This window comes from Equus przewalskii, chromosome 10, assembly GCF_037783145.1.
Source record: "Equus przewalskii isolate Varuska chromosome 10, EquPr2, whole genome shotgun sequence".
Taxonomy (NCBI): domain Eukaryota; kingdom Metazoa; phylum Chordata; class Mammalia; order Perissodactyla; family Equidae; genus Equus; species Equus przewalskii.
The window spans coordinates 3315967-3330904 of NC_091840.1; the positions used below are offsets into that span (position 1 = coordinate 3315967).

At 55.7% G+C, this 14938-nt stretch overlaps 1 protein-coding gene across 17 annotated transcripts in view; it reads left to right on the forward strand.

Moving 5' to 3' along the window:
* The window catches only part of RBFOX3 (RNA binding fox-1 homolog 3), a 510574-nt gene that overhangs the window by 126191 nt on the left and 369445 nt on the right, over window positions 1-14938 (forward strand). For 2 of the 17 annotated variants that reach the window (XM_070559777.1, XM_070559788.1), the window contains exon 1: window positions 7597-8042. The exons of the other annotated variants lie outside the window; for them this stretch is intronic. The gene's annotated coding sequence lies outside the window, so the exon portion shown is untranslated. Of the gene's footprint in view, window positions 1-7596; window positions 8043-14938 lie in introns of those variants that run through there. 17 annotated transcript variants of the gene reach the window in all.

The following is a 14938-nucleotide window of genomic DNA, read 5'->3' on the forward strand; positions in this document are numbered from 1 at the left end:
GGCTCCTCACCGACAGCAAATCCATAACGTGGACGGGATTCGAACACAGCCTGCCTCTGGCCGCAACGGCTTAGGCTGCTCTGTATGAGGTTTGGTGCTTTGTGTGTTCAGCGCTGGGAAAGAGGAGGGAAAAAGGGGCATCTGGCAGGTGAGAAGGTTGCAAGATGCCGAACCTGGCTGAGAGGTGGGGCGCGACCCTGCATAGCCAACGGGCCAGAAGCTCGACACCAGGCGCCTTTAAGAGGGGGCACCATCCTCCTGCCCTGGTGCCTCTAGTCCTCGGTTAATCAGTCTCCCCAGCTTTGCTGACTGCCTTCCATGCACCGGCACTGCCAGGCTCAGGCAGGGCCCGTGTGATGTGACATCAGCATGTACAGGTCAAGGCTGGGCCAAGGCAAAGAATGTTCTCTTAGGGGTGACGAGTGATGATGAAAACGTGAGTGTGTGTGCACGTGTGTGCGTGTGATCGCTGGGGGAGAAAGATCATCGTGGGTATGATGGGTTTTCATGGGGAGCAGGAGGAAATCAATTTAAATTAGAGTTCTAGAGATCTGTCAAGTTGTTTCCTCCTTTCCCTTCTCTGGAGCTGGGGTTGCCAGATAACGCCCCGGACGCCCAGTTCAATTTGAGTTTCAGATGAATAACAAAGAATTTTTTGTATAAGTATGTGCCAAATATTTCCTGGGACACACTTATATTTTAAAAACTGCTGTTTGTCTGAAATTCAAACTTAAATTTCAAATTCGAACTGTGTTTGTATTTCCTAAATCTGGCGACCCTACCGGCCCCAGCATGGGAGATGGACGGATTTATTGCGAAATCATTTCCTTGGTCATTTAAAAAATTCAGTTGCATGAATTATAAAAGTCATTACTCATTCATGGTATTAGTTCTTACAAGACAGAAGTGTCTAAAGGGAAATGAATAGTTTCCTTTGTCCCTTCCTGAACCCAGCTCTCCTGGGTTACCTCTGACCTCTGCTAACATCTGGAAGTGTCTCCTCCCAGACTCTCCCCTTTGCCCGTACTAACACACACATGCACATAGGCAAATACGTTGTTCATGCCCTAACTATTTTCCTGGCAGTTTCTGCTTTATCGGAGGAAATCTCTAAAGTAGAATTATTGGGGCAAAGGCTATGTATATCTTACATTTTAATGACTGCAGCTGGATTATTTACCGAGTTGAAAGTATTTACAGATCTCACCACACTATATGGGAATCCTTTATCCTCCACCAAACCAATATCAGTTATTATTATCTCTTAAAATATTTGTCAGTCTAAGAGTACAAAATATGATTTTAACTTACATTTCCCCACTTCTAGGAAGGCTGAGTATCTTTTTTCTGTCTTTATTGATATTTGCATTTCTGCTTCCGTGCACTTTCTGTTCATATGCATTGTCCATATTTCCATGGAGTGTTGTTCTTGTTCATTTCAGGGTGCTCTTTACATATGGGGGCCATACTCTTGCTTTGACTATTACATATAGTCTTGGAATTGCTTCGGGACCAGCTGTAATCAAACCATCACCTGGGCCCTGGGGCCTAGGCCTGAGCTTCTCGTGGTGGTGGCCTCCTGGGTCTCATGGCAATCATAGACCTCCAAACCCCACATAGGCACCTAGAGACTGCTGATCTTTTCGTCTCAAAATTCTTGAGTTTAAAGGAACCACATGTTGCTCAAGAGCCTCAGTTAGCGCTTTGCTGCCCTGGTGCTGCCCCAGAGGCAGGGGGCTGGCCTGGATGATTTTCAAAACCCTGCCCACCTTTATTATCCTGCTTTCTCTGCATCCATGGAAAGCTCCACTCCAGAGCGGGGAACTGGGCCTCGGGAGGGAGGCGGCACTGGGGGTGTCCTTCCCTGTCTGTGGTCATCCTCCCCCCTTTGATGTCCCAGCAGAGACCTACACTGTGCTAACTTGTGTCCCCATATGTCTGAGTCTGACTCCGGGACCCGGGAATTCGATCTTATTTGAAAACAGGGTTTTTGCAGATGTAATCAAGTTAAGATGACGTGCTACTGGAGGAGGCAGGGGGTCCTAAATCCGAGACTGCTGTCCTTATCAGAAGAGGAAAGGACCGACGGAGATGCACAGGGGAGAACACCAAGTGAAGACGGAGCAGAGAGTGGAGTGATGCAGCCACAAGCCCGGGACCACTGAGGATTGTCTGCAACGCGAGAAGCTGGAGGAAGCAGGAAAGATCCCCCCAGAGCCTTTGCAGGGAGCAGGGCGGCAGACACCTGAACTTCAGACTTCTGGCCTCTAGAACTGTGCAGAATAAATCTGTGTTGACTTAAGCTACTCATTTTGTGGCAAGTTGTTCCTGCAGCCCTGGGAACCATACACCCGCCAAGCAGGTCAATGTCCCACCTTCTGGGTCTCTCAGAGGGTGGAGAAGACAATGTGGGACAATCCGTGCAAAGCTCAGGGCCGAGTGGGCCCCCACATGCCCGTGGCCGGCTCCTCTGAGATTCTTTGGTGCCTCATTCAACAGGAAGAAGCCGTTGGCCAGGAGGCCCGAGCTTACCAGGGGTGGCCCGACGGTCAGGGGGAGACTGGCTCACCCGTCTGTCCACTGGGGTGATGGAGCACCATTGACAGAACCGATGTGGCCATAAGTGTGTTTACTGAGCTGTATCTGAGGGCGGCCCCTGGACTGGCAGATTTACCGGGGGCGGTGGCGCATTTTACTGGCGCTGCCAGGTCTCTGTGATGCGAGGCAAGGGTGTGCATCTGACGGTGAAGAGTGCAATGGGGGTGACTGGGGTCAAACGGCCAGGCCACGGGGATGGTCCTTATCCCTCCCCGTCCCCTGAGGGCCAGCTTACTTCGAGCCAGGAATGAAGTGAGGAGGGTGAGAGCAGAGACAGTCCCGGGTGCTCAAGAAGCTGCGGAGGGAGGCCCCGTGGAGACGGACCTGCGGCAGCTGCTGGTCATGGGCAGAGGCGGCTGGAGTCCTTGGGTGGCCGGTGAAAGGGGAGACTGGCCCCTTCCCCAGAGGCCGGCTTGTGAACTGAGGGGTCAGCAGCTCCCAACCAAACAGGGAGCTGGGCCAACTGTGATCCCTTCCCACCACCTGGCGGACCTGCTGGACTATGCGGCAGCCAGTGGCCACGCGAATGCAGGTGGCACTGCAGGCCTCCTGGGGCCAAGGCACAGGCCACTCGTGTCAGAACGGTTGTCCCTACCCAGGTGACTTTGCCTGGCTGCGTGAGCACTCTCTCTGGGGACTGTCCATCCTGTCTTGCTCTGTGCCCCCTGGAATGTGGCCTGGCCAGGCATTCTGGCCACGCAGCTGACGTTTAAGTGCAGGAACCCCAGAGGGGCAGCTGGGTCACTTTCCACCCCTGGGTCACCTGTGGACCCGGCACATTTGGGGCGATGTGGTCTGGGGGTGACGGAGAGGGTAAAGGAATATGAGAGGAGGGCAGGTCTCCTTGTGACCTCTCCAGAGGACGGGCGGGAAGACCTCACTGGACAGAGGACCCCGATGGCTGACAGGCGCCTAGCAGCTCCCACGTGCTCCCCTGTCTTCCCACCAAGCTGGGTTTGGTGCAGGTATCTGGCTCCCGACCCCTTGGGCAGGGCGTGCCTGGGCGAGTGAGGCCCACCCGAGACTCCAAGGCCGAGCGCATGGTCTCTGGGAGATCCTGTACTCTTAGGAATGACCGATTCTGGCCGATGAGACAAAAGGAGTGTCTTTGAGCCTGGAGGGTCCGCTTCTGTGAAAAGTTCTTGGCTTCTATGAGGGGCCCCAGGACATTGCTACGGATCCCCTGCAGCCATCTCACTCCCAGCCCAGTGAGAGGGGATACAGAGGAGGCAGGGGACAGACCCTGTGTCCTCATGACGGAGAGGGGTGCTGAATCGGCCAGCCCTGAAGCCAGCCCTAGCCTGGACGTCCTGTCATGGCATGCGTGCTTCCTTGCAGCTTCAGCCAGTTTGGGCCAGTTTCTGCTGGTCACAGCTGGAAGGGTCTGGACAGATTTGGGTGGGGCCACTCTGGGCGCCATGGATGCTGACACATTAACCCCTGGAGCTGCGACTCCGAGAGCCCCCCTCTGCCTGAGTCCCTGAACCCCGTTCTCTCCCTGGGTCAGTCTGGTGCGCTCGTCAAAGTGACTTCTATGTGGGCGGAGAGCTTCTGTCTTCATTTTGTACATGGCAGGTTGGCGTTCTCCTAAAGGATCTTCCCTAAAGCTCACAGAAAAGATAAAAAAAAAGATAGACCGGAAGACACAGGTGCTTGGCAACAGTGGTGCATTACGGGCTCGGATCTCTTCTCCAAGGACATCGCTGTTGGGTCGCAGTGGGGCTAGGGGCCGGCATGGCCTCTGGCCGGTCACCCTTGGTTCTGCCCTGGGACACTCTCGTCCTTGGATTGTCAACCAAACCTGAGGACCAGCGATGTGGAACAGCTTCTGGCCGGTTCCAAGGCTGGACCTGGGGTGTCCTCAGCCCCTCCGGGACCCAGGTCGTCCCTGCTCTGGTGAGGGCCTGAGTCTGTACAGAACTGCTCTCAGGCCCCAGCCCTGGTCCCCGTCCAGGAGCCCCTAGTTTTGGCCCCAGGCTTTCTCCAGAGTCCCCTGTGACCCTGCAGGGGCCCCCTCGGCTCTTCTTGGAGTTTGCTCCGGCTCTGGCCCCTGCACCCCCAGTGTGCTCTTGGTTCATCTCTGCCTTTCTTGTTGGGCTCACGGCGGGGGAAGAAAGCTATGGGGTGAGACCATCTTGAGAACGGGGTGCAGGCAGCTGTGCCCGAGCCTCGTCTCTCGAGCAGCCCTGGGGGACCGTCCCCAAGGACCTTGCACTTCATCTCTGATGTCGCTGTGGAACCAGCAGAAAGCCTCTGCCTTCCAGCAGACCCCAGCCTGAGGCCCCATTTCCTCTCTGAGGGGCACGCCTCGTTCTGGGCAGAGAACATGTGAGTCCTGGGGGACCCCCCCCCCTTGATGGAGGTTCCTAACTCCTCTCTCCTGCATGTGTGCACCCACGGGTCTCTCCTCCGGGAATGAGTTGACGAAGTCCAGATGGGGGCAGACAAAGTCGAGATGACTGCAGTCTCACAGTGTCAAAATTGTCTTAGCCGCCTTACCTGCTGCCTTCGTCTGCTCGGGCCACCAGGGCAAAGCACCACGACACAGGCTTAAAGGACAGGAATTTATTTCTCACGGCCCTGGAGGCTGGAAGTCCAAGAGCAAGGCACCAACGTGGCCGGGCTCTGGCAGGGCCTCTCTTCCTGGCTTACAGAGGCTGCCTTCTCTCTGTGTCCTCGAATGGCAGAGACAGAGAGAGAGAGAGCCAGCCCTGGGGTCTCTTCCTTTTGGGCCCTGATCCCATCCTGAGGGCCCTACTCTCATGACCTCATCTCATCTAATCGCTCCTCCAAGGCGGCCCCTCCAAATACCATCGTAGTGGAGGGGGGTGCGTCAGCATATGAATTTTGGGGGGGGACACAAAAGTTCCATCTATGATACCTGCAGCAAGAGGAAGTCAGCACTTCAGAGCTGTGATGTTTCCTTCTGAAGATGTCACCAGCCGAGGGGAGCTCTCTTTTGAGTGTCGGATCCTCAAATCAGACAACAGTCTTGGTTTTAGGATATTGTAGAATTTGGATTAAAGAGAAAAGAAGTTTTTTTTTTAAAAAAACCCCTATTTTCTAGAATCATCTAGCTGATTTGTTTGCAAAGGGCATTTTCCTATTTAATGCTTAATTGCCATGTTCTGTGTGGTACAAATTTCCTCTCCTGTCCTCGACCATCCTTTTAGTATTCTTTGGCTAATTTTCAGCCATTAAAAAATGATATTAGAGAAGAATACTTAATGATTTGGTATGATATGTAGTTAAGTGGAAAAAAGTTACAAAATGGAATGTACAGTATGATCCCACTTAGTACCAAAAATACATATTCTATGCCTAGGAAAGTCTGGGAGGGTATATATGCTCAAAATGTTAACAGGAGTTATTTCGGGTTAGTGGGATTATGGGTTATTTTTAATTTTCTTCTTTTTGCATATGTGTAGTTTCTAAATTTTCTACAGTGAATATGTATTACTTTTATAATAAGGACAAAATTATAACCACAGATCTCGCAGAAGGCTGCTCAGACTACCCGACCAGGGCGGCCCGGGTCGCCCCTTTGTGCTCTGTGGCTCCCATGCTCAGCCCGGGGCCCCAGGAGCCCCGCTGAGAGCTGCCTGCCCCCACCCCTGGGCACCCTCGGCTGGGCGGTGCTGATGCTGGTTTTTCCTAGTGTTCAAGTGATCAGGGGACTCCTCCCTGACAGGTGGGTTTACCGCCACCCTCCATGACAATGCCTCTAACTCTCTCTTCTATCGACGTCAGCCAAAGGGGGCGCTGGGGGCGTGGCCAGGGCGAGCCCGGGGGGTGTCCTGGGTGAGCCTGGGGGTGTCTGGGGTGAGCCTGGGGGGTACCTGGGGCATGACCTCAGGAGGATTTCTGAGGCCTCAACCCTGCTGCACCCAGGCTCCCAGCGGCCACCTGTGGTTGGGGAGGATGGACAGCTCGGCCTGTCCCCGTCCTGGGGGTTGTCCCACGAGGGGAACAAAGGGCAGAGGCTGTGTGGTCCAGCAGAAATAACATGGCTGGGCTCAAACCCCAGCTGCCCCACCCACTAGCTTTTCACGACTTTTCTGAACCTTACCTTCCTTCATCTGGAAAATGGGGGTGATGCTGTGAAAATGAAATGAAACAATGAGTGTGGCTTGAAACAGGGCGGGTGCTGAGCACGTTCCCACCCCCTTCTTTCCTTTAGCCAATGTATAATCCAGTTGGGTAGACCTCCTCCCGATAAACCAGTGAAGTCCACCGGTAGAGCCTCTGAATATCAGACAACATCCAACTCTGACTACTCAGAGCTATTTCCATAGGAGTCACACACACATTTCCCCAACACACACACACACACACACACACAAACTTTTAATAGTCACCTGACAAAAGAAGGCCGTGGAGCAAGAATTGGTCCCTGTGGCCTTGCCTGTGTCCCAGGCTTCCAGATGGTTACTGTGCAGGCGATTCGACAGTTGCCACCCCCGGACAGGGCAGCAAGGCCATGACTCTCTGCCCTGCACCCTCTCTCCAGCATCACCAAGATGGGGGATAGAGGCCTGGGCCCCAGGGTTACCCCTGGCTGATCTGTCCTGGAGAGCAGCTGCTGGAGCAGGAGGAGGCTCCCTACCCTGAAGGCATGGGCTTCTGTCACTGGCCTAGGTCACTGTCATCTCCTCCAGCCTCTCAAATATAGTCTACTGCCCAGCCCACTGGCCTTGGTCCTTGGATCTGTCCACTGTCTCCATCCCCCTGGTCACCAGCACCATCCCCAGCCTCCCCGCCTGCCGGCTTGCTCCTGCTTCTGTCCTTGTCGAGAGGCATCTTCCCACAGTGTAGGTCAGCTCATGCCAGCCCCTGCCTCACCCCACTCTCTGCCCCTCACCCAAGGGCTCTGCGTGGTCCAGCCTGAAGGTGGCTTTGCTGCAGGCCACCCCCGCTTGCTTTGAGACCAGCACGTGATAGACATTACAAGAGAGAAGCTGAGTCTGCCTCTTCCCCTGGGCCCCCTCTCTCCTGCAGGTGTTCTTGCTCAGATCCGTCACACAGCGGAGGACCACTTTGTGATGGATTTGGGAATGCAGGTGACAGGCAAGAGGCTAGTTCCGGTGATACCTCCCTAGAAGAAATCAGGCGAGGTCTAAAGAGAGGCTGGCCACGGCACCGTGCTGTTCGCATCCGGGTCTGCCCCGCTTCCTGGACACCTGAGGCCTGGCAGCAGAATCGGAGCACGAGTATTCCCATCACTTGGGGACCCTCTCCCGGCCTCGGTTCCTCTGGGACCGGGGTGTTTGCTCGAGCCCATCGCTGGCCGGCGTGTTTGTGTGCGTGGAGGGGAGCTGGTCCGGCGAGCAGCTGGCCTGGAGGGAGCTGTTTCTGAGATGACGGTGAATCACTGAGAACATGATTGGATTTACAGAAATTGGTTTGACACAAATTTTCAGGAATCCATCTGGGCTCCATGAGAGGTAGAGCTCTTCGCTTTTCTGGATTCCCAGGAAGCTTATGTTCTGGGGAGACTGAGTGTATTTGCTGCCAAAAGGGGCTTTATTTTTAGCCAAATGTGAGAAAGGGAAGGAGGGGCCATGGGGAGCGGGGGCCGAGGGCCCCTTGGTGGTGACATGCTGGTGGAAGTAGTGGGGAGGGGGCGGCCCTCGGGGCTGGGTGGGGACCTGGCCTCTGAGGGGCTGACACCTTTCGACTTTGGGGAGGACGTCCCTGCTGCAAGCGCCTGCGTGGGCTGGGATGAGCTGGTGCTGCCATGAGCGGATTGTTCCATCTCCCCCTCACCCCGACCCCGTGCGCCAAGATGACTACCAAAAGCAGCAGCCATCACGAGTTCTAAATTTACAGGGCGCTTGTCCTTCACTGGCTGCTTAGAAGTGAAGCTGCCTTAGATGACGGGAATGCTAAAGCCACGAGGGCACAGCAGCCGCCAGCTTCCCCGGCCCCACCTGCTGGCCTGTGCCTGCCTCCTGCGCATCCTTGCCCGCCCCACCTGGGGCCTCCAGGCAGGGCTGCGAGCAGAGGCCGGCAGGGAAGGGGTGGGGCGTCTACACTGCAGTCCCTCGGGGGCTTGCAGCAGGAGCCTCTCCCCCTGAACGCAAGCACAGTCTGTATGGGGACTGAGGAATGGGGTCTGGGGACTTGGAAATGACAACGGGGCCTCTCTGTGCCGCACCTTCCAGCAAGGAGCCTGCTGGTTCTTTTCCCAAGGAGAAAGCGGACGGGCTCATGGCCAACACCTGCTGAGTCCCGGGCCCGGTGGAGGCCCCGGGCTGCAGGGCCAATGCCCCAGAGGAGGTTACGAGGGGGGCCCGAGCAGGCACTGGAATGCCACCCCCTCGCATACAACCGAAACTACTCTACCAACCCACCCCACGCTGCTTGGAATCCCCCGCTAAACATGGACCCTCTTTTAAAATGCAAATGCCCCCGGAGGACCTGCTCCCAAGCCCCTCAAGGCCTCATCCTCTGTGCTCCCCCAGCACTTTGCGCACGCCGCACCACGAAGTCACACTGTTCTGTAATAATGATCACATCTGGGCCGTGGGCACCCTGAGGGCCGGGGCAGAGTCTCATTTGTCTGTGAAGCCCTGGGACCTCCGCAGGCCAGCACCGAATGATTAAGTGGATGAATGGACCGCTGGAGTGAATGAATGAACCGCTGGGACAGACCACCGTCCACTCTGGCTTCCCCGGGTCTGGCTTGCAGGACTGGCTTGCCTCTTGGTGCTGAATTGCATGGATGGATTCCATCACAACTTCGAAATAAACTGCTGTTAGCTCACCCCTTAGGTGAGCAATGTCGGGGCACCTGACCGAGGCATGGAGATGGAGAAGCCATGATTGTGGCCTGTGTGCATCTCAGACTCTCGTGCGGGGCCAACGCACCCAATGTGTCGGATGGATGAGTGCCGGGGTGTTTATTCACAGCAGGCTGAGGGCCAGGGTCACAAGAGAGGATGCAGAACATGAGGTCAGGAAACCCGCATTTTGATAGTCACCACTCCCAACCTCCAAAATACACACACAGAACCAAGGCTCATCTCAACTTTCCGTAACAAGAAGGGCTCATGGCCTTCTAGGTGCGTAAGACCAGAGGGAAGAGGGCTGGAGGCCCGGGCCAGCTGGACCCTTGCAGACGGGGGCTGTGGGCAGGAGAATGACGGGGGATTCAGAGACCGGATCTAGGCAACTCAGTGGATGCGACCATCGGACCCCCAGGGCCAAGAAGCCTTTGGAGCACGACGAAGGCCGCACAGCAGAGAAGACATGAATGACTTGGCCTTTCTCCAGTAACGCTTTGTTTAGAAACAAAGGAGTGAGCCGTGTTTGGCCCCCAGGCCATAGTTCGCCAACCTGTTCTGGAGCTCCCAGGGTCACCAGGAGCTTTCACACCCATCTCTCTCCCTCTGTTCTCTTCTTCCTCGTCTCCTCCTTCCCCAACACTCACCCTTAGATCCCTTGACTGGGACCGCCCCCAGACGGTCAGCGGCGTCACCTCCCGGTGGTGTCTGCAGGTCCAGCTTGCCGTCTCCTCTGGAAGGTCCCTCCTCTTGCACAGACTTGGGTTCTCTACCTGCGTCTTCGGCCTATTGCTCCCCCTGACCTCATGCCCAGCCCCCTCCCCCTTCCACGGGCCACTGTGGTGCCCACTGCCCTCCGCACTTCAGGCACCACACTGGTGGCCAGCTGCCCCACCCCACTTCAGCCTCCTCCCTTCTTTGTACGAATCCCACTGGGCGCTCCTGAGCCCCAACGCCCTCTCTCCTGGGAGCAGGTTCCACGATGTTTGAAAGCATAGGCTCTAAGTGAGAGCTCCCCTCCTGAGCGCCTCTCCTCGCCTCCTTGCTGGAAGTCGGACTCTTGGGCCTCAAGTCCCCCTGGAGGGCAGGTGACGTGTGGGGGAGGGGGGAGAATGGGGCGAGACTTTGCTGGGTTTTGCGGCATCTTTTCAAAACAAAAGGAAGCAAGCTTTTTCTTTCGAAGTAACTGTCAACTCACAGGAAGCTGAAGAATCAGTACCCGGAATCCTGGGGGGCCTTCCTGGGGGGACAGTAGCAGAGGCTGCTGGCAGCAGGGCCGGAACGTGGGATGGGGCGGCGTCGGCAGGCCCTGCTCCCTCTGGAACCCCTGCAGGCGAGTCCTTCCTCGCCTCTCCTGGCTCCGGGCGTGGCCGGCAGCCTCGGCGTTCCTGGGCTTGCAGCTGCATCTCCCACTCTCTGCCCCGTCCTGACGTGGCCTTCTCCCTGTGTCTCCGTGTCCCCTCCTCTCTGGTAAGGACACCCGTCACATGGGACACCCTGCTCAAATGTGACCTCGTCCTAACTTACATCTCTGTTACATCTGCAAAGACCCCGTTTCCAAATAAGGTCACATTCAAGGGCACCAGAGAGCGGTTAGGACTTCAGCACATATTTTCCACCCACGGCGAACACCGACCGGGCAGAGAGTGGGGGCAGGATTCCGCGTGCTGCTCTGCCGGGACCCTGCCGCACCCGGCCGCATCCCCTCCCTTCTTCTTCTCGGAGCTTCTCTGGCTTGTTTTAATGAGGTGCTTGCCTGACAGCAAGCTCACCAAGAGGCAGTAACAGGCGCGTTCTTCTATTATTGTGGCTGCCAGCGCTCCAGGACCAACTGGGTTTACAAAAATAAAGTTGTATCATCTGCTGCATGTACCACATCCCCTAAAACAGGTTATTAAGGGGAAGTGGGGAATATCGGAAGCAGATGGAGGAGCCCTTGATTTGCATAAGGTGCCATTTGCAAGGCTCAGAAGCCTCACTGGAGGGAAGAATGTATAGAAATACACATACGTCAGCCCCTGCTTGGGAAACAGAGGCGCACCGATCAACCGCAAAAATAGAGCCGGGAGAGACCAAGCTGGTGGGGAGGGGGTGGGGTGGAGGAGGCGGACCGGGGAGGATAATGAGCAAATCTAGCGGCCCAGCACAGGACGACCAGGCGCAGCTGGGGGCCGCCCTCCCTGAAGCTTCCTTTTCAGTGTTGCGATTTGAACGCTGATGGGCCGGATGGGTGTTTCCAAAAGACCTGGCTTTTCTTCTCTCTCCCAGAAGGGCAATTGGGAAAAAAAAAAGAAAAGAAAAAGAAGAACATAGTTGCCAGCAAGCTGGCCTGAAGATCCTGTTCGGCAGGAGTCGGTGTGAGCGCTGTGCATCCCCAGGTGCAGACGGGATGCGGCTAGTCCCTGGCTCAGATGTAACCAAGAATGAGGGGTGGAGAGAAGGATCTCCTATCGCACCAGGAAAGGAGAGGGTGCACTCAGGATGCACGGGGGCACCGCTTGACCTTGGGATTGGCCGCTGGTGGTGGGGCAGGCGGGTGCCTGGTGAGTCTGCCAGCCGTGGACTCCTTCTGTGTCCGGCCGCCTGGAAGGCCTCAGCCTTGCTGGCTGCAGTGTTGAGAGCAGGTGGGGCCGGGCTGGTATAACACGGTGGTTTTGTCCCAAACCCTCTGCTATGCCTGATTCTCTCTTCAAGGCAGGTGTAAGGGGAAGGCGTGAGGTGAGTCCCTGTCTACATAAAGCCCTCTGCGGAGAACAGGATGTGCTTGCTTCATCGGGCCATGGCCCTTTAAAGTAGAAGGGCCAAGACAGCAGAACCGAGAGTCAGTGTCCATTTGATGTCCAGTCACTGGGACCTGGTTTAGCCAGGACAACACTGCCCCCTCCCACTCCCCTCCTCCACCCTATGTTCCCTGCTGTTCCATTTGCCAATCCCAGTGACCTCTGCTCCCACCATCGGGCACTCTCCGCAGATCAGATGCTCCTTGTTTTACGACCTGGTTCAATAGTTGGGCTGGGAGCCCCTCCTTGGCTGGGCATTTAGGCCACTATCCTGGCGTCTCTGTTAGTGCCTGTCAGTGAGGGAGATGGTGTCCCCTGTAACTTCCTGGTACTTGATACCTTGGGATAGGTGACAGAATGTACAGTTGACGGTCTTGGGGTCACCTCCCCTTTGGGAAGGAAGTCACTTGGTTCAATACTCTGGTCCAGTTTCACACATGAGACTGGCCCCGTCATGAGCCATGTGTGTGCTGCCTGCTGGCCCAGGGGCCGAGTCGGAGGGCTGGTGCTGTTGGGCTGTGCTCCCCTCATGCTGCTGGGTTGTAGCTGGAAAGAGGCTGCCCAGTGGGGCTCTACACCCCACACTCCTTGCTCCTGGGGGCTCATGTGGCTAGTTCTTTCTGATGAACTAGAGTGGAAGTGATGCTTGTCACTTCCAGGCAAAGGGCTTGAGTACTGGGGGTGGAACCTCGTCTCCTGGGCTGTGACTGAATGATGCCAGGGTGACTGTGGAGGCATGGGATGGTGGAGACCTAACTTGGAAGCAGCCGGGGCCCCGAGTCTCTGCATGGAGGCCAACCTTTGAGCTGTGGCCAACTGCGATGGGTGTGAGATGTGACGGCGACATGTTTTAACGGTTGGCTTGTCCTGACGAATCCAACCACTTTCCTTGGGCTTTTCCCCCAGGCTGTAGGTCAGCCATCTCCCCTGGGTTGGGGAGAACCTGCTGTTTTGCTGGTTATCTCAAGAGATTGTCAAAATTCTAAATAAAAATGTTTTTATCCCTTTTGACTTGAAATTTACACACATACGGTATATACTCAAACAGGAAAAGAGATTCCCTTTACAAAAATCCAAGCTTAGAAAAGTGGATGATGATGATTGATATTATAATATCCTTTCCAAAGAATGCAGCCAAGTGCCTTTAGACACGGAGCCCCCATGAGCATGAAAACTTCCATCTGATCTGCACGTATGTGATTTCATAGAACTTCAGAGGTGCAGATAACGCACCCCCACTGGGATGGGGATAGGGGTAAGAGAGAGCTCGGTGGTGCAGAAATGAAACAATATTGCCACGGTACAGCCCCTCCGGAAAGATCAGGAATCATTTTCTTGGAAATGAGGACAACAATCTTTCTGACTTGTTGGTAAACTCATCTGGAACGTGGTGAATCCAAGAAAACACGACAGGAGGGGCCTGCTGAGTGATGTGGAGGGCTCTGCCTTCTCGCTTACTTGATTCGCTGCAGACGAGCAGTTCTTGCCACCGGATGTAGCCGTGGTGCTTTAATTTATAGCACTGTTGTCAACCAGAGGTGATTTTGGTCCCAGGGGACATTTGCCAGGGTCTGGAGACCTCTTTGATTGTCACAACTTAGGGGGTGGCAGTGCTGTGGCATCTGGAGGGTGGGGGCCAGGGATGCTGCTCAGCAGCTTACAATGCCCAGGACGGGCCCACCACAGACAATGATCTGGCCCTTAATGTCAGGGTTTGAGAAGCCCTGATTTACAGGGGCACCCAGCAAGGTGGGGAGGCTCGAGTAGGCCCTTTCCAGACTACAGCCATGAGCAGAACATTCTTTAAGCATTATGCTGGCGCCTGTCTGGTGGTGAATTGTGTGCAAGAATCCTAGCTATCCACTTATGGGAGCGTGTAGAGCCCAAGCACGCGGTGCCGGGGCGGCCTCTGCAAGACGGACGGCTTCTCTGCCTCTGTAGGCACCAGGCATACGGGCTGCTGCTACACCTGCTGCCCTGGCAGAGGGTTTGCTCCCGATGTGAGGCCCCAAGCTCCTTCCAGACTCAGCACTCTGCCGGGGGCGGGGGGCAGTCTTGGACCCTGCGTTCTGCACATTGTTGGAGGGCGGCTTCCACCACGGGGAGTTGCCATCCTCGGGAGGGGGACGCGGCTGCATATTTCAAGGACGCCACTTTGCAGTGAAATCCCAGGGCGGCCCTACGTGCCAGGCCTGAGAGTGAAGGCAGTGTTTCGTTGCTGAGGTTTCTCCCCTTTACAAAGGCTGCTGGGGGGAGCTCTGCAGCCCCCCTGGAGCCGGCGGGAAGAGGGGAGTCTCCGTGAGGCGCCCGGGAAGCTGAACCCACGTGTAAACGTCAGTTCTGGGAAGCGAGCGGGCTCTGAACCTGCGGTTTGTCGGCCATGAGTTGGTAAACCTGCCTGAGCGTCATTTTCTACAATTCCCTTCTGTTAGACTCGTTTTTTATCCAAACGGGAAGCATAATTCTTTTATTAGCTCAGAACTCTCCAGAATCCTGGGCTCCTCTCTCTGGAAGAAGAGTGGGAGATCAGAGAATAGAGGCCAGGGGGTCTTGAACCCAACTCCCTGGTTTTAACAATGGGGAAACTGAGGCCCAGAAAGGAAAAGCAACGAGGTCGTCACAAGAGCGGGATGAAATCGCAGCCTTTCGTCTCCCAGGACAAGGCCTCCCCCAGCGGAGGAGGCGAAACCTCGTGACCCCTTAGGTGTGCCTGGTGGTTTATTTAGGGGGCACTGAGGCCGGACAGGGAGCATGAGATTAAGGACGTGGAGGGGC